This window comes from Pinus tabuliformis, chromosome 4_2, assembly GCF_031772625.1.
Source record: "Pinus tabuliformis cultivar Carrire ecotype Pingquan chromosome 4_2, CPIR1, whole genome shotgun sequence".
NCBI lineage: Eukaryota > Viridiplantae > Streptophyta > Pinopsida > Pinales > Pinaceae > Pinus > Pinus tabuliformis.
In genome coordinates, this window is record NC_142304.1 from 170,734,319 (window position 1) to 170,753,410 (window position 19,092).

At 37.4% G+C, this 19,092-nt stretch overlaps 1 pseudogene; it reads left to right on the forward strand.

Annotated features, from left to right (window-relative positions):
* The first annotated feature begins 239 nt into the window (after nucleotides 1-239).
* LOC149168725 (uncharacterized) overlaps nucleotides 240-19,092 on the forward strand; it is a 45,946-nt pseudogene continuing 27,093 nt past the window's right edge.

Sequence of the window (19,092 nt, forward strand, 5' to 3'; positions counted from 1 at the left end):
GCTGGTTCTGTTGAGGTTGTTTATGCTTCGTCAGTCGCTGTTCTCCGAGAGTGGATACAATAGCGCAGCATAAAAAAAAAATTGGGTGCTATTGCCCAGATTGAAATCGTTTAAGATCTCAATTCATTTGAAAATAAAATATGAGAGCCCATGCCAGTTTGAAATCGAAAACAAGGAGGTTTGAAATGGTAATATGCGCACCAATGCCAGTTTGAAATCGAAAAACGAAGAGGTTTGAAATGGTAAAGGAAGCGGTGGCATTGAATGCTTGTACAAATTGTATTAACGATGAAGTACGAATGATGGACTTTCGTGAGTTGGAGCGAGAGGCCTGCGCCGTCGAAGTTGAAGCTGAACGTCGCCGGAAATATGATGCATATGTATGGGTATGTTATATTGATGAGAGTTGCCTAGTTTAGCCGTCAAACTGTCCCAAGCCTCCTCAATGTCACATCCATCATGGATAAGCGCTACTTCCTGGAAAAGACGGTCGTTGCTAGAGTGAATGGGGAGCAGCATCCATGCATGCATGATGACCAGAGCCAGCCACCGCCAATGATTGCCTTACTGGTTGGTTGTTAATATTTTCCATTACTCACCATCTCCTCGCTCCAAAATGGTTACGTCATGGTTGCCCTGCTCAAATTATTTCCACCTAGTTGCTCCAAAATCGAAATAGAATAGGGGACCACAGAGGAATATTCCGCTGGCATTGCAAAACTGGACGTAGAACCGAACAGATCAGAGGATTGCAGAGGACTGTTTCCCGGGCATTTCACAACTCGACGTAGAATAAGACAAATATTGTAGGGTTCTTGGTCATCCCCATATGCCCAATGCAGATATCACTAATATTTCAAAAAGAATGATTGAGGCCTTTCCTATTTTATGTTGCACTTTTCATTTTTTTAATATTGTGGTATGTATGTGTCTCCGTGTTTTCTTTTAGTATTCCACTATGGTTGGTATGGTGGGTCGAGCAATAGATGCAGTAATAGAGGTCGTCCTTGAGGAAATGGTGGACCGAGCATCCTCAAATTGCTTAACATAATCAAAATTATCCTCTACAAATACACAGGGAGGGGTAAAAGCCTCTGCAACTAATCCAAAATGTTGTTCAAGGACCCCAAATATAGTAAATTCCAAATGAGAAGAAACATAGAGAAAATAATCCAAAATGTTGTTCAAGGACCCCAAATATAGTAAATTCCAAATGAGAAGAAACATAGAGAAAATATTTATTATTAAAGTGTTACAACAAGATTTAAGTGTTTTCATAACAAAGAGATTGTTCCATACAAAATGGGCTAAGTATTAGAATGACTGTGAAAGAAATATTTAAATTAATATCTAAAGCTCAGAATCAGTGAGTCATTCAAATTTTCACTTTCCCCTCCCCCAAATTAAAAATAGGATTAACTTATCGCATGTTTCGAATTTTATAACTTGGCTCTCTTGTTCTGCCATAATTTGCAGGGAAGCACAACTCACTTCTATTTATGTTGGCTTGTAAAGATTTATATCATTTTACAAAACATTTATAATATTTGTAAGGCTCATTAAGAAATTCAATATCGCTTGTTCGACTATATGGTCCAAGTAGTTTAGGCATTAAATTTTTGGGCATTCTTTTAACAATCCACAATTGAGGACTTATTTCTCCTTCCCAACTTCTTCTTGTTTTTGTGGTGGGATAATTCTCCTTAGAAATCTTTATGTAATTGCACAACACAAATATGATAAACCAATAAATTTGAGTGCTCACAAGCTGCTGACTTTAGAGATCTGGAAGTAATATTGTTTCTTCCAAACTTTGGCTTCTGTTTTCCCTCCACTCTATTGGCATTACATGCAAAACAAAATATGTCATTCTTCAAATTTTCAACTCTTAGAAGGATCAATAATGTAACATGAACCTGCAAATGAAATTACAACATGCCATGAAAGAAAACTGGAACAATTTGTGATTTATTAAAGAGCGCCTACAATAGAAATGGGGGCATGAATGCCCTTGAGATATAACAATTTTAGACTATGAGCCATGTAAAAATAAACAATCTGATTATCTAATGATAACAAATTTTATAAGTGTTTCTCAAGCATTATCAATTGCAATAGAAATTATAATGTTTTCACAAATTGATATGATTGTATATGGAAATTGGCAGCAAATAGATTGTATACATGAATTGGTAAATGGTTCTTGCAACCTATTTGCTAAGAGCCATGAATAATAACATAGAGAATGTAAGAATTAAACAAGTTGTTACTTAGGCTAGATACTATCGTGTACTATGTGGCCTTGAAAAACAAATATTTATTTCTTTATTTCTTTTTTGTTGGCTTGACCCATGCGAGATTTGAACCTTTAATATCATGGTTTGCATAATAATTCATAATATGGTGATAGCCAATTAATTTGGTCTCCTTGGTAATGGCCTTGAGAATTTCATCAAATTCTGAGAAACTCAAATTTCTTAGGCCACCTTTCTCTTCAGAGACTCGGAATGCCCAAAATTCGATTTCAATCCTCTTTTTGAAGCCCTTGAAACCTGAACTAGGCATGGTGTCCAGAGTCAATTCCAATGGTTGCGGCCATTTGATTTTTTCAACTTTTCTTTACATTGAATAATACAAGAGTCCATAATATCCTTCGAAACTATGTCCATGAGATAATAAACAACATTAAGAATTATTGAGTTTTTCAATTTACATGAATTAGTTCTTGCAACATTTCTCATGTAGTCCCAATTCTGGACGATCTTCTACTTGTGCATTTAAATTGATTATATGTAGTAACCTTTTACCTTAAATAGGGTTATATTTGGGTTTTAAAGGACACGTAATTGACACCTTAATTCCTATTCTTGAAAAACCATGGAAATAATGCTTTCGCAAGACTCAAACATTACGACACTATTTGTTGATGGGCTTGTAGAGTGAAAAAGTAGGTGTAATACAAAAAAACTACTTGGGCCAAGAAATCAAGTGTTGAAGCAACGAAATCATAATAACCAAAGCCAATGCAATAATGAAATACATGACGTTGATTTTGCAAAGTTTCTCTGGACTGACGGTATTAAATTCGCACAAGCAGAATAACGTAGAGAAACACACTGACCAAAATTGATCTGATAATCACCCTATGAGTGACCTCAGTGAAGATTTATTAAACAAAAGGTATTACAGACCCATGTGCTGGTGTGTGTTCTGTGTTATTGAAACAAGGGATCGATCAGATTGCCAATACACAGAAAATAAATGGAAAGACAACAAAGAAATACAGTAAGCAACACAAAGACACAAACAATTTTTAATAAGGAGTTCACCCTATTCTCCAGGGCTACGTCTTTGGTCCAGCTTCAGTGGTGGCCTTGTTTTATTGTGTCTTTTAGCAGAGAAATTACAATGCAGGGACTCGATATGAGTTCTCCTGAAGTAGATTTTTCTTGGCAGGGTGGTTCTTGGATTCCCCAAGCCACTTGGAGTATACAGACTCTTGTTCTTCCTACCAACTCTGTGACCCTCGGTCTATAGTGGAAAGATCCAACTGTGATGCTCAATCCGGACATATTCCTCTATGGGAAGGCTTGATTCTTCAAGCTCTTTGGTGCTCGATGCTGCCTATGGTCAGCTCGACCCTCTGTCTCCTCTACTTGGCTTTACTGCTCTCTGTGCTCAGTCCTCCTCTCAGGGTTCACTGTTCACTGTCTCTCTTGGTCGCTTGGACTCTTCAATATGAATCTCTCTCTGAATTCCCGTTCACTGTCTCTGTTCATGGCTTTAGCCGTTCGACCTCCACGCCTATTTGGTTCCTCTCCCGCTTGCGTCGATTCACTTGTCGCCTGTGTGCTTGGAATTCCCTATTCGGCATAAGCATGAACGCTCGAGATGTAGCCACGTGTCCTCACTGGAACAGCGCCAACCTGTTCATTGATTCGTTTCTTTCTCCACCGTGGCAGTCAACGGATTCCAAGTCCTCTTAAATCGCGGCTTAATCCCCTGTCAATTCCGCTATCTATTAGACGCAATCTCAACCGTCCGATCTGGGCTCCTCTAGATCCAACGTCATTCGCACGTCGAGCGCGGTTGACTTGCACGACCGATAACTCGCGATCGCGGAGTTTTTTTCTCTCACCTCCGCTACCACGTGTCGATCGCTGAGGGTGCTCGCTCCATTTTCTCCAAAACCGCTTACCGTTCAAGGGCGCCCCGATCAATACCGTCGGTTTCTAGGGTGTAGGTCCCGCCTTTGTACTTTAGCGCCTTTACCTTTTTCCGCCCGCAGCCCTCTGGTTCCCCACGCGACCGAGTGCTTAACACTCCTCCTTTTCGGCCCTGTTTGCCCAGCGACGCTCATCGAAAATCAGCTCCTTTTCCCGATCCGGGGCTCCCAGGGGCTATTTTGACCTCCTGTGCAATCTCCATGGGCCTCGATCAACGCGCTTTGACCGAGGTCCTCGTCGTTCCGCGCCAGCTGCTGTGGCCACTGGTTCAGGGTGTTTTCGATTGCTGTTTTGGATTCTTTAAGGATTTGTTTCATCTCGATATAGTCATGGTTCTATGACAGTCGTTTATGGATCCGATTTGGATCACGACCTCCCAACTGAAAAGCTTTTGGACCACCAAAAGTTGGTTTTCTTCAAGCATCGACTAAGTGAGGAAACTTCTGTCTCACTTGTCCAATCTCAATCCACTTTGCACTGCTCAGCTTCGAACCTTTAAGCCCAATTCTGAGGTATTCCACCTATCCACTGCGCGTCGTCCTTACCTTCCTGTCCAACACTATATCTTCCTGCAACTCATTAAGATATTCAAGTAGTAGGTCATCAACAGAAGGAAATTGACTCTGCTCTTCAGGGTCCTCAATCATTGAAGGTTCAAACAACCTCAAGCAATCTGCGTTCACGACTGAGTAGATGTGCATGTAAGCTGGCAGATCAAGGCGAAAAGCATTTTCACCAATCTTCTCAAGTATCCTGAAGGGTCCATACCTGATAGGTTTTAGCTTCTTGCCTTCACCTTGCATCCTGTCCTCGCTGATATACAGCCAGACTTGGTCTCCAACTTAAAAACTATGCTCCATCCGATGCTTATCATGCCTAGCCTTGTACTTGGCCTGGCTCTTTTCCAGTTGTTCCTGTACTGCCTGGTGGATCTCCTGGATCTGTTCAATGAACCTAGTTGCTTTGTCCACATCACTGTGTCCATCAACCATGGTATCTTTACCAAAGAAAAAATCCAAGGGAGACCTTGGTATGAAACCAAAGCAGGTCTCAAAAGGAGATCTCTAGGTAGAATAGTGTTTGGCTCTATTGTAAGCATGCTACACATAACACAAGTGTTCATCCCAAAGCTTAGGGTGTTTGCTGCAATATCCTCTCAGTAACTGGATCATTGTCCTGTTAACTACTTCTGTCTGGCCATCTGTTTGTGAATGAAAAGCTGTGCTTTTCTTCAATTTGGTGTCCATTAGTTCCCACAAACTGGAACAAAACTTTCCCACAAATCGGGTGTCTCGATCAGATATAAAGGAAGTGGGTAATCCAAAATGAACCCATACATGTTCAAAGAATAATTTTGTAGTTTTTTCAGCTGTAATCTGTTTACTACAAGGTATCAAAATACACATTTTGTTGAACCTATCCACAACAACATATAGATAATCATGACCTTTCCTAGATTTAGGTAGTCCTCCAACAAAATCCATGGAAATGCTTTCCCAAGGGTGAGAAGGAACTGGCAATGGAGTGTACGAGCCTAGTTTTCTGTTGCTGGGCTTGCTTTTAGCACACATAGCACACCCCTTTACATATCTAGAAACTGTCTCACTCATTCTTGGCCAATAACAGAACCTTTGCAGCTGTGCAACTATTTTACTTACCCCGAAGTGACCTGACATCAGAGAAGTGTGTGCTTCCCTAATTATCTTTGCTCTCTCAGTTTGTGGAATGCAGAGTTTCCCACAATGATATAAGAGTCGGTCCTTCACATGATAGTCCAATTCTTCTACTCTTTTGCCTTGACTCAAAGTTGCATATACATCTTTAAATTCCATATCCTGAGCATACTGTTCTATGTAGCTTTCATGTAGCACAGAATTATGCTTAAGTATGGTAGATGCATTTATAATGGGTCTAGATAACATGTCTGCAACCTTGTTATGTATGCCCTTTTTATATCTGATGACTAAATGAAACTGTTGTAGAAAACCCATCCATCTGTAATGTCTTGATTGTTGCAACTTAGTTTGAGAGTGTAGATATTGAAGTGGCTGATGATCAATATGTATTACTGTTTCTTTGCCCATTAAATAATGTTTCCACTTTTTCACACTCTGAACTAATGCATACAATTCTTTATCATAGGTAGGATAGTTAACTACTGCAGGATTAAAAGTCTCACAATGATAACATATGGGTTTACCGTGTTGTGTCAACACTGCTCCCATGGCATAGTCACTGGCATCAGTTTGGATCTCAAATGGTCTTTGTAGATCTGGCAGTGCTAGTACAAGTGTTGTACTAATTTTTTCTTTCAAGGTGTCGAAGGCTTTCTGTTGTTTGCCTCCCCACTGAAACACCTTGTTCAATCCTGTCAAAGCATGTAAGGGAGCTACAATTGAGGAAAAATTTGAAATGAACTTCCTCCAATATTGTGCTGCTCCTAAGAAGCTTCTCACTTCTGTAGCAGACTTGGGTTTAGGCCAGTTTACAATGACTACCACTTTAGAGGGATCTATTTTCAATTCACCTCCCCCTATTATATGACCCAAATAATTTAGAGAGGTTTTGCCAAATTCACATTTGGAGAGTTTAATATAAAGTTTTTCTCTTTTCAAAACATCTAATGTCTGCTTAACATGCTTTAAATGTTCTTCCCATGTTTTACTAAAAATCAGAATGTCATCCAGATACACAATAACAAAATCATCAAGAAAAGGTCTGAGTACATCATTCATTAATCTCATGAAAGTAGCAGGGGCATTGGTCAAGCCAAAAGGCATAACCAGCCATTCATACAATCCCTGCTTTGTTTTGAAAGCAGTCTTCCATGCATCTTGCTCTGCAACTTTGACCTGATGGTATCCACTATGCAAATCCAGCTTGGTGAAATAAACAGCTTCCTTCAATTGATCTAAAAGATCATCTATGCGAGGAAGGGGATAACGATTTTTTATCGTTATTTTATTCAGTGCTCGATAATCAATGCACATTCTCCACGAGCCATCTTTCTTTCTCACCAAAACGATTGGTGACCCACATGGCGATGTGCTAGGCCTGATGAACCCTTTCTCAAGCAACTCCTACACCTGTTTCTTGATTTCAGCATTCTCTAAAGCAGATAATCTATACATCCCAATGTTAGGCAAAGGAATATCTTGCTACAAAATAGTATCATGTACTATTCCCTTTTTGGGTGGCAAACCTTGAGGTTCTTGAAACAAGACATCATACTCTAAAACAATATTTTCTATATCAGCTTGCTGATCAGAATTATAGCCCTCAAATACATTGGTTTTATCATTTTTCTTTTCCTTTACAACCATTAGTAAGAATTGTTTGCATGAATTTATCATTCTTTTCATATGTCCTGAGTTTATGAGAGTATAATTATTCTTGAGCTTATGAGCTCTTACAAAGTATTCGATTCCATCTTTAACAAGTAGATACTTGTTCTCAACTCTATAGAAAATAGCCTTTCTATCATACAAGTAAGGACTTCCTAAAACAATTCCACATATATCCAAAGGAATTACATATAACTCAACCTCATCTACAAATGCTGACCCGAAAGAAAACTTGAGTTTGCACTGTCTAGTCACTTGTAGTTGTGCTTTATCATTCAACCATCCTAATGGGTATGGTTTCTTATGAGGTGTAGTTGCTAATCCCAATTTCTTTACAATTGCTTTAGAAACCAGATTTACTTATGCTCGAGCCACTATCAAACAAAGTATCAATCTTTTGATATTTGGAAACAACTTGAATATGGAAAAGCTCACGCCTTTTTCTCTCATGTTCTTCATCAATGACAGATTGAGCAGAATTACTAGTAGATGCTTCAGAGTTCTTACCTTGTATACCTGTGGCTGCAATGATTGTTTCATCTCCCGAGTCTGACCCCAAATCCTTCTGAATAGTTGCAGCAGTCTTCTTCTTCTTGCCCTCGGACTTCCTAGGTCTCAGCTCTGGATGCAGAACCCAACAATGCTCATCATCATGCCCCTCCTTTTTACAATGGGTACACGAGGCTTTGCCTTTCTGTGCATTGTTAGCCTTCCTTGTTTTCCACTTCTGCTTTCTTTTCTCCATTCTCTTGCTTACAGTGGGTTGGGATGGTCCCCCAACTTCTGGATTTCCATTCTTTCCTCTAGCTTCTAGATGAGTAGCTTGTACAGATACCTCATCTATACTAGTGGGATTAAACATGAGGATGGTATCCCTCATGTAGCTGTGTAGACCACCAATGTACTTCAAAAGAGTTTCTGGTGAGTCTAATGAAATACCCAACATCAATGCTCTCTTTCGGAACTCTTGAGTATACCCTTGTACACTTTTCCCTTTCAACTGCCAAAGAGTTTATCAACTCATCATGGCTTGTTGCATGTAGGCCAATGGATAGAACTACTTTTTTATTACAGTAATAAATTCACTCCAGACAGAGATGGTCTTACCATGCTTCCTCATATCAGCTTGGGTCCTGCCTTCCCACCAAACCAAGGCAGTGCCCCCTAGGCGAAGGCTTGCCAGCTGAATCTTGCTCTTGTCTGAGTCTATATTTTGTACTCTACAATACACATCAATTTGTCTTATCTAATTGTCCAACTTTTCAGCATTTATCTCTCCATCATATATAGGCAAATCAAATTTAACATATAACTTAATCAAAGATGCTTTCTTATTATGCACAAGGCTACTAGGAGGTGTAGGGAAGCTTTCTTCTTTCCCCTTTCCTTTGGAGCGGTCATGGGAATGAGATTCATCTTCTTCTTTATCTTGCTTAGAGCCTAATGAATCTTCACACTTATGCTTTCTAAAGTCCCTATACATTTCTTCCACCATGGACTTTATAGCTAGGAAAATTTCTATGAATTGAGAGTCTGGCCCTATAGAACCTTCTTCTGACATTGTTTTTCGAGAATAGACTCTCCCAATTTCAGGATTAGTTTCCACCAATTCTCCTTCTCCTAATTTGAGCTTTGATCTAGTGAGCATTCATAGCTAAACCAACACAAGCTTTCTTTAACATTACAGCCTAGAGCTCTGATACCACTTGATCTGATAATCACCCTATGAGTGACCTCAGTGAAGATTTATTAAACAAAAGGTATTATAGACCCATGTGCTGGTGTGTGTTCTGTGTTATTGAAACAACGGATCGATCATATTTCCAATACACAGAAAATAAATGGAAAGACAACAGAGAAATACAGTAAGCAACATAAAGACACAAACAATTTTTAATAAGGAGTTCACCCTATTCTCCAGGCTACGTCTCCGGTCCAGCTTCAGTGGTGGCCTTGGTTTATTGTGTCTTTTAGTAGAGAAATTACAATGCAGGGACTCGATATGAGTTCTCCTGAAGTAAATTTTGCTTGGCAGGGTGGTTCTTGGATTCCCCAAGCCACTTGGAGTACACAGACTCTTGTTCTTCCTACCAACTTTGTGACCCTTGGTCTACAGTGGAAAGAGCCAACTGTGATGCTCAATCCGGACAGATTCCTCTATGGGAAGGTTTGATTCTTCAAGCTCTTTGGTGCTCGATGCTGCCTATGGTCAGCTCGGCCCTCTGTCTCCTCTGCTTGGCTTTACTTCTCTCTATGCTCAGTCCTCCTCTCAGGGTTCACTGTTCACTGTCTCTCTTGGTCACTTGGACTCTTCGATCTGAATCTCTCTTCGAATCCCCGTTCACTATCTCTGTTCATGGCTTTAGCCATTCGACCTCCACGCCTGTTTGGTTCCTCTCCCGCCTGCTTCGATTCGCCTGTTGCCTGTGTGCTTGGAATTCCCTGTTTGACATCAGCATGAACACTTGAGAAGTAGCCACGTGTCCTCACTGGAACAGCGCCATCCTGTTCATTGATTCGTTTCTTTCTCCACCGTGGCGGTCAATGGATTCCAAGTCCTCTTAAATCGCGGCTTAATCCCCTGTTAATTCCGTTGTCTATCAGACGCAATATCAGCCGTCCGATCTGGGCTCCTCTAGATCCAACGTCATTCGCACACTGAGCGCGGTTGACTTGCTCGACCGATAACCCGCGATTGCGGCGGTTTTTCTCTTACCTTCGCTGCCATGCGTCGATCGCTGAGGGTGCTCGCTCCGTTTTCTCCAAAACCGCTTACCGTTCAAGGGCACCCCGATCAATACTGCCAAATTCCAGGGTGCGGGTCCCGCCTTTGTACTTTAGCGCCTTTACCTTTTTCCACCCGCGGTCCTCTAGTTCCCCACGTGACTGAGTGCTTAACGCTCCTCCTTTTCGGCCCTGTTTGCCCAGCAACGCATCAAAAATCAGCTCCTTTTCTCGATCCGGGGCTCCCAGGGGCTATTTTGACCTCCTGCGCAGTCTCCATGGGCCTCGTTCAACGCGCTTTGACCGAGGTCCTCGTCGAACGCGCTTTGACCGAGGTCCTCGTTGTTCCGCACCGGCTGCCATGGCCACTAGTTCAGGGTGTTTTCGATTGCTGTTTTGGATTCTTCAAGGATTTGTTTCATCCCGATATAGTCATGGTTCTATGACAGTCGTTTATGGATCTGATTTGGATCAAAAATAGAGAATATTGGTGATGTTGGTGATACACACAAACATGGAGTGGGAAGACCATTAAATTGGTGGGAGAACGTCCAAAAAATATTATAAAAATGTCCAAAAAATTATTATAAAATAAAATTTGTTAGGTATTCATTGAGATTGAAATATAAAATGTCCAAAAATTCAACTGATCACTCCTAGTTATGTCAAGAAATCGTAGCTAACATATGATTTATTACAAAAAAAAACCAACCTTTTCCTTAAAGATATTTCCATTCATTATATCCTTTAAGGACCATTGGAGCACCATCTTTTAAAAAAAAAATTGGTCATTTTTTGTATATGGCCCTCTTTTCGTAGTTTTCTTCCCTTACCAAAGTTTATACCCAATGATCAAATGACCTCAAACTCAAAAAAATCGTCAAACACCCAACCACTTATAACCAAACTAGTAGCAGTCACGGGTATTTCATCTTATAAAACCAGCTAGATAAAAATCCAACCCACAATCTATTACAATTCTACCAAAATTTATGTTTCTCTCAACAAGAAGTTTTTTTTCCTTTTGTACAAAGTGCTCAAGCGTGAGCACTTTTGTAAGGTTGTTTTCACCCTGATCATAAAATAGGTACCAATCAATTAATCGAACTATTGAACTTTCAAATTCTCTTTTGTACCCTGAAGCAAGTTTTTCACAATCCTGAGCTAACAGGGAAGGGTAAAAGCCTCTACAATTTTGTGCAAATTTTATTGCACGGGCATAACCTAAGTGATTTGCTTTGTGTGTACCCTAATGTACAATAAAAGAAGCAAGACTAAAAATGGTCTCTTAATGGATTTATTAAAAGCAGAGAGGTTTGCACCTTAGTGTTTTTAATGACTTTCAATGCTTAAGAGATCGAGAGTAAAAAAACTTCATCAGTTACACAGATGTATAGGGTATCCTTAGAGGTAAATAAAATTATCGTATCCTATACTTTAAGAGTGTTCCTTAATTCAGCTATTGCTACTACTACTAGCCCTCAATGGAGGTCGATTATTACAAATTAAAAAAATAATACATTTCCACTATGACAAAAATTAGCAATATTATGATCAAAGGAGAAGATTGTGTGAAATTTCAAATACCTATGAAATGTCAATGACAATCAAGGATGTTTTAAATGTTTACGAGCAAAACCTCCTCAAGAAAGAGTCCACTTGTTCTTTGTGTGTTTTTCCAACTGGTATAGGAAAAATATCTCTAACGAGAACTATAATTTTTCTGGTTTAGACTCTCATGAAGCTTGCTCCCTTGTTCTAAGTCGAAGAATATGCTTGTAGGTTTTCCAAAGAAGAAAATATGTCACAAACAAAACCTAATATGTTGCGACTGAAAATCCCTATAATCGATTGCTATTTTTCTGTAGGACACAAATTTTGTCCTGGGCCTTAGTAATTAGATTAGAAAATCATAAAAAACAACAACATCAAAAGTAGAAAGGGTTTGTCTGGCACTTGAATATTTCCCATAGAAATCTTGTCAAAATCATCATAACTTGCAATGGTTTATTTCTTTTCCCAATCCAACTTGAGTGATAATTGTCATCAGTTTTACTTAGAGGAAGAATAAATAGTACGAAAACTCCAATAGATAATACCATGATTAACAATGATGTTTTGGAATAATACAACAACAAAAAACCTCCCAGTCCCCATATGTCTAAACACTATTGTAACTACTCTAACCCTTTTCACATTTATTGAAATACCCTTTACTCCTTTTGTTTCTTTCTACTTATATACAAGGCACAAACTTAACACAAATAGAATTATGACTTTGAAAAACAATTTTCCTTAGATAGGCATCAAGATTTTATTTGTTGGCTGCAACAAGGGCTATACAATCTAGTATGTTTTATACAACTCGTTGTTTCCTTGGAAAAAATGACTATGTCCTCTCCTCCTCCTCTTAATATGATTATATAATAATAAGGATAAGATACAAATGGAATACTTGAGCCTGTGGTCAAGAAAGAATTTTAAATTTCAGCGTCATGACTATCTCGGGAAACAACCAATGACCCCTAAGACACTACCACCTGAGACATATGCAAAGGTATAGAACCACCAGAGGCAGGAATTTTCAAGGAGATTGTTGCATTGCATGTGTTATACATTGTATTCCATTAGATATATATCAGTAAAGAAAAAGTTAATATTTGTTTTTTGTCATGGATGCTTGACCTATAAATATTGGTTTTTAACTATCGTATGACCATTATCCATTCATTTGTGTTCTTTCATCAATTTTCTTTTGTTTTATTTCTCTACAATGCGTAGCTTTGTTGCTAACATATTTTTGTATAGGCTATTTCTCTAATGTGTTTGCATATTTTCTAACAAGATCAATTCAAAATGGGAAAGCAAGGCAAATGGGAGCATATCATGGACCTTGAGGTGAAATACTTCAAAGAAAAGACAACCCTTTCTAGTAAAGACTTAGTTTGGATTGAAATAAATCTAAATAACAATAGTATTGATCGGGTTTCTTTAATCCCTTAACAAAGAGTTTCTAACTTTATCAAAGGGGTGGAAGTGAATCCCATTGATCCATGTAATTTCATAAGGAAACATAACAGAGAACGAAGACAAAGACTCGTTGCTACATTGCGATATGAAGTGTAAGTATTTCAAAAATTCATTGTCTAAGTCCTTTGAAACCACATTTATCATTCTTTATATGTACTAACTTTTCAAAAATTTTGGTGTATATATTATTGTTCATTTGGCCCAAATGAGAGAAGAAAAAGTCTCAAATTAAACAAAAGACCTCATTTGTTTCAGAGAGGGGCTTTCAATGCCATTTTATTGTGAAGGTTGTGAATGAAAGTCCTAATATAGCAATACTAACTTTCAATATATATGAACATGAAGATGGGGAAGGTTGGCCTTGTCATGGCCGACATGACAATTCAAGTGAGTCTAGGACCTTGCATAGGCCAAGGATTTCAAGGGACATTGTTGTTTATGCAGAGAGTTTTTTCTTTTTGGGAGTGCATGTTGATATGGTGTATAGAGCCCACATTAAGATACATGTCGACATGGATGAAAAATCTTGGGATAGGGATTTATTCTTATGTAGGAAAGATATTGTAAACATATATAACAAGTTGGCTAAGGGTAATTATCCACTGCACAAAAAGGATGAAACGAGTGTAAACCTTTGGTATGAAAAGAATTGAGAAGATTTTTTCTTTTACCAAAATACCAATCGTGTGGAGGTCCCTTTTATAATAGGAACTCAAACAAAGTAGATGTTGGAGACAATGGTCAAGCTATCACACAATAGCTTAATGGCCATGGATTCAAATTTTAATACAAATAAATATGGGCTAAGTCGGATACCAATGATTGATTGAATATACATATTTAATTTGTAGATATTCAATATGGTTAATAACTTGTATTTGAATTTATGTAATGTTGAATATGATAGCATCAATTGTATAAACTTGTGGAATTTAATGAACAACAAAGTGGGGTGACAGTTGCATGGGTCATGGCATCACGAAACACATCAGATGATATTGCACTATGGTATGAGTAGCTCATGCACTGGTGTTTCCAAATCTGTCTTGATTGGAAAGTTCATGTCTTCATGGTCGATGATGCATTTGGTAAAATCACTGCCTTGAGGTAACTTTAATATTGTGTGATATAATCAAACTTGCATTTATTCTGAATTTTTTGCACTAAAATGCATTGAATATGGAAGGAGGATCGTAGGTTGTGATGTGATCTTATGTGTTTGGTATGTACAGAGGGGTTGGTTAAAAAAAGTGAACTAGTTGGATGACTAGTTCTAGAAAATCCAATGCGATGTTCAATGAGTTAGGTTTCATCATGAAACACACTCTCAATACTAAAGTGGATGATGCAATCAATCAATTTTTTTATCAAATTTGCAAATGGAGAGAAGTTCTTAGACTATTTACACAAGAATTAGGTGGTTTGAGATAAGGTTCGTAAGTAAACAAAATCTTCTTATTGTATCCATGTTTGTCTTCTATAAAGGTGATATATTAAGATAAATTAATTCTCTTTGCACTTAGGGATGTGGTGAAAGGTTTTCAGGAGTTTCCTCATTTAAATCAGGAGACCATTGTTATTTGAAAGAAAAAAAATTATCTGGTTGGTCTATAGGATGGATTGGTTGTTGTATATGCTACTGATAACCATTGAACCTTGTTATAAGTTCAAGGAAATTTTGAAAGAAGAAGTATTTCTAAACAACTACAAGAAATATAAGCAACTTCAATCATAAGTGGAAAGAGCAAGAAAAATTCTGGATAGTGTTTGTTTTCCTCATGAGAGCATAACCCATGATTACTGGGTGAGAATTCAAACAAATTGAGATAAGAAGTAATTTGTCACATGGTATCACATAGATTTTATAACATGTGAATTCCCATGGTCTACTCATGGAAACATTTGAAAGCATGCCATAAAGGTTAATTGGTTGTATTTCCACCCGGATAATTTAGATTCATTACTTCATCAACATGCAATGGATAACATATTCAATAACCCTCATGATATCAATATAGAGACCCATAACCATGATATAGATGTTGATGCCACTCCTCTAGCCACATATATTGTTGATGAATATGCCAGGGAAATTCATTTGGAGAAAGAGGATTTGTTTAGCCACCTACATCTTATTCTCGATAACCCTCCTACTACTTTGACAAAGAAAAACTAGTTGATTGGTCTGGTTAAAAAAATGTTGGATGAAGCCAAAAATTTGCACATTATGGATTTTGACTTCACATTTGAGTTGGGTTCTCTTGATTCATTTTTGAAGAGGAAGAAGAGTTTTCTTAGCCCTACAAAGAACACAAAAGAATAAAAAAAAACAATTGTTTGGAAATTGATTTAAATGCCCATTCATCAGAATCTGAACCATTTGAGTTTCAATACATCAACAGGAGAGGACGTCCTTAATCAAATAATGCATTGTCTATGGTTCTAGGTTTGTTTCATGTATTGAATAGAGTTATGGTTTTATATTTTTGTATCAAGTTATCACAAATCATTAACGTGTGGTATGTTTATTTTAACAGCGATGCAACAATCCACGGCGATAAACCAAGATTGAAGAGAGATGTAAGATCATCCAACCTTTCCTTCCATGCCAGGAACATTTGAATGAATGTGCATCTAACTAAATTGTAATTAAAGGAGAAACAAGTGATAAAATGATAAATCTAATAGGGAAAGACCATCCACTCAACATTTAAGCATGCCATGTAGTTGTTCCCCTCATCCACTTAAATATAATTATGTTTGCACATATACCTTGATTACCTAACAAATTTCATTGTGCTAACACGTGCCACTTTTCTAGGTAACTATAAAACAATTGGAGAAGCATCATCTTCTACCATGATTGATCACCCCATGGAAGGACTTCAACTCTAGTTGAAATCAATCAACTCTACACAAATAGTAGGTAAGTACTTTACAGAGAGTGTATGCATGTATATTTTGCGTGATGGCCCAATTAAATGCATAAGTAAATTGTATAGGGTTATTTTATTTATTTGGTTTGAGTGGTAAATTATTCTTAATATGGCCACAATTTTGGTGTAGTTTGATTGATCATCAAAATTCATGGTATTTGCAGCATCTTTGTTTTATATTTTATTTTGTCTTCTAAATTGTATACCTTATGTAATTCTTACAAAAACTTTGTAGGTTTTTTTTTATTTTGGCTAATGGGTGGGATCCTTTTTTCATTTCATCTTCGAGTCATAAACTTACTAACTCAATTAATTGCTACTCTCTACTCTGCACCATTCTTCTTCCAAAAATTGATTTGTTTTTAGCATATTTTGGATTATTTCGGTTTCTTCTCAACATCCCTGTGGGTTATAAGGTGTTGTGTTGTACAGGAATGGTGGAAGAAAATTTTCAATTATAGCATATTTTTCTTAATGGATTATGTAGCTTCTTTTCGTATATATGTTGGATTCATTTGTGTATCATCACATTGTTCAAGCCCTTAGGCTCTTATTTTGGTACTATAAATATCCATGAATCTGCTAATAATTTAAACTATAATTGTGATTGCCCCTCAAATGTGATTTTTGGTACCCAGAAATGTCTTCAATCTGTGATGAATGTGGATTACAACTGCTACCAATCCTCAAATCCTAATGTGTGGATTTACAAATCCTTTAATATTTGGTTAATCATGTGCACTAATCCTAGGGCTAGAGCTTAAATTTTTCTTTGATTATTCGGAAAGCCTTGAATTTGGTCAAGCGAGGAGAATATTGCTTCATGATAGCCATCAGAATCTAGTTTTGGTGTTTATATCATTAAAACTCAAGCAGTGGGGTGATCAACCTGAGTATAAAGTGTTTTATGATGCCACAAAACAAGCAAACTTATAGATATGTTCTTAGAAACTCTTTGAGTGAGTTTCACATAATTCCGGGAAAACATTACAATAACAATGAAGATGGGTTTCATCCAGAATAATACTAAAGGGCTACCTAGAGGTGGAAAAACAACTAGGTCGAGTGTTATTACTATTGGCATTTTGTCATTTTTGGTTTTGATTCTTGGGTTTTCCCTCATACAAGGGATGTAGCTCTTCTACAATTCTCATAGACAATGAAACTTCACTAGATTTTGGCTTAGACAATGAATCTTCATCATATTTTGGCTCCCTCGGAGTACCTTGGTGTATGTTTAATACCTTGACTATGATCACTTATTTTCGAATTTTAGATTTTATTAGTTTTTCATTAGTTTTTAATCAATTAAGCACCCAACATAAAAATTGGTAAGATATTTACTTATTTTTTAATTTCAAATTTTATTATTTTTGTATTTTAGTTTTTAGTCAATTAAGCACCCAACTGAATTTTTTTTTTAAACATAAATGGTATTTTTTAATTCATGAGGAGCCATGAACCCAAATTCCACTCTATAGTGGTAAAACCCACTTTAATGTTGGTGGCATCAAACTTTCCCAACTCAAGCATACGATCAGAGTTCTATTCCCTCTAAGACTTGAACCTATGTCATTATCATGGCAATGCCCCCATCTCAACAAGTTGATCACAACCCAATGGACTCATCTGAATATTTGGTTTCTTGAACCAAATTCTGAGAATATTTACATGCTTTTAAGATCATGAATCTGTAATCCAACATTCTATTATGTATGTTAACATGATATTATAGTTTGATAGAGTTGATGGATTGTTTGATATTTTGTGTTATTATTGTGTTCTATAAAAACCTATACACTCCTTGTTGAACATGTAACTAGTTTTGGTCTTCATAATTGTTGTACTCATTTCAATATTGTAACAAACAAGAGAAGAAAATAATTTTTTTTTATTATAAAGCACAGATTTCATGTTCATTATTGATGGTATTCTAGGTAAAATCATGTTCATTGTGCTTCTATGGTTTGTTAGGTCTTAAGATTTATTGTCATGAGTCAAAGGAGTCAACATCATGTTTATAAGACCATTCCAAGAAAAATATATTTGTAAAAAGAATTAATTTTGTGTCTAGAAAGTCCTAGAAGCTCCTAAAGTACAAGTCAGCTTAGGGAACATTAAGTCGACCTAAAGGAGGGAATTCTACCCCTTGAAAAGGCCATATAAAGGGGCAGTTCATCCTCATTTGGAATTCACTCACTCCACAAGTTCAATCTATCAAGAAAGAGTTTGATATGTAGTTGGGAAGCTAGAAGAAGGCGAGATAAGATCTAAGAGATGAAATCAAGATGAAATATCTTGGTTTTAGGATCTATCTCTATCACACGTCTGAAATTATAGCGTTATTTGTGTTGCAGAAGGAGGTCCAAATTGCAGGATCAAGTTGCAGTAGGACGAGGTACAACATATTGTAGTTGGAGGGGAATGATACTCTATCTAGACCCCGTTGACCTTAGGAGGATATTTCTTGATCCAAGAAGGTCTAAAGAGGAGGCTAATCAAGGTTTCCTTAAATTGCACGGTCGAAGTTGCAGGTTGGGTAGCAATATCGAAGCTAGCATATCGAAGTTGCAGTGTGTAGTAGGTTGGTACATAATCAAGGAAGGACTTAAAGGAGGGCTGACTTGTTACTATGATAAGGACTTGGTCTAGGGATTGGGTCTTTGTATCTCATTTGAAGCAAATTCTAAGAAGAGAAGAGTTTCCAAGTTTTCCCCTTAGAGGGGTTTTTCCCTGACTGAGAGCCTAATATATATGTCCTCTATTGTTGTTGTTATTGTTTGATGAAACATTGAAAAGATCTAATTAAAGAACATAAATAAGATAATTAAG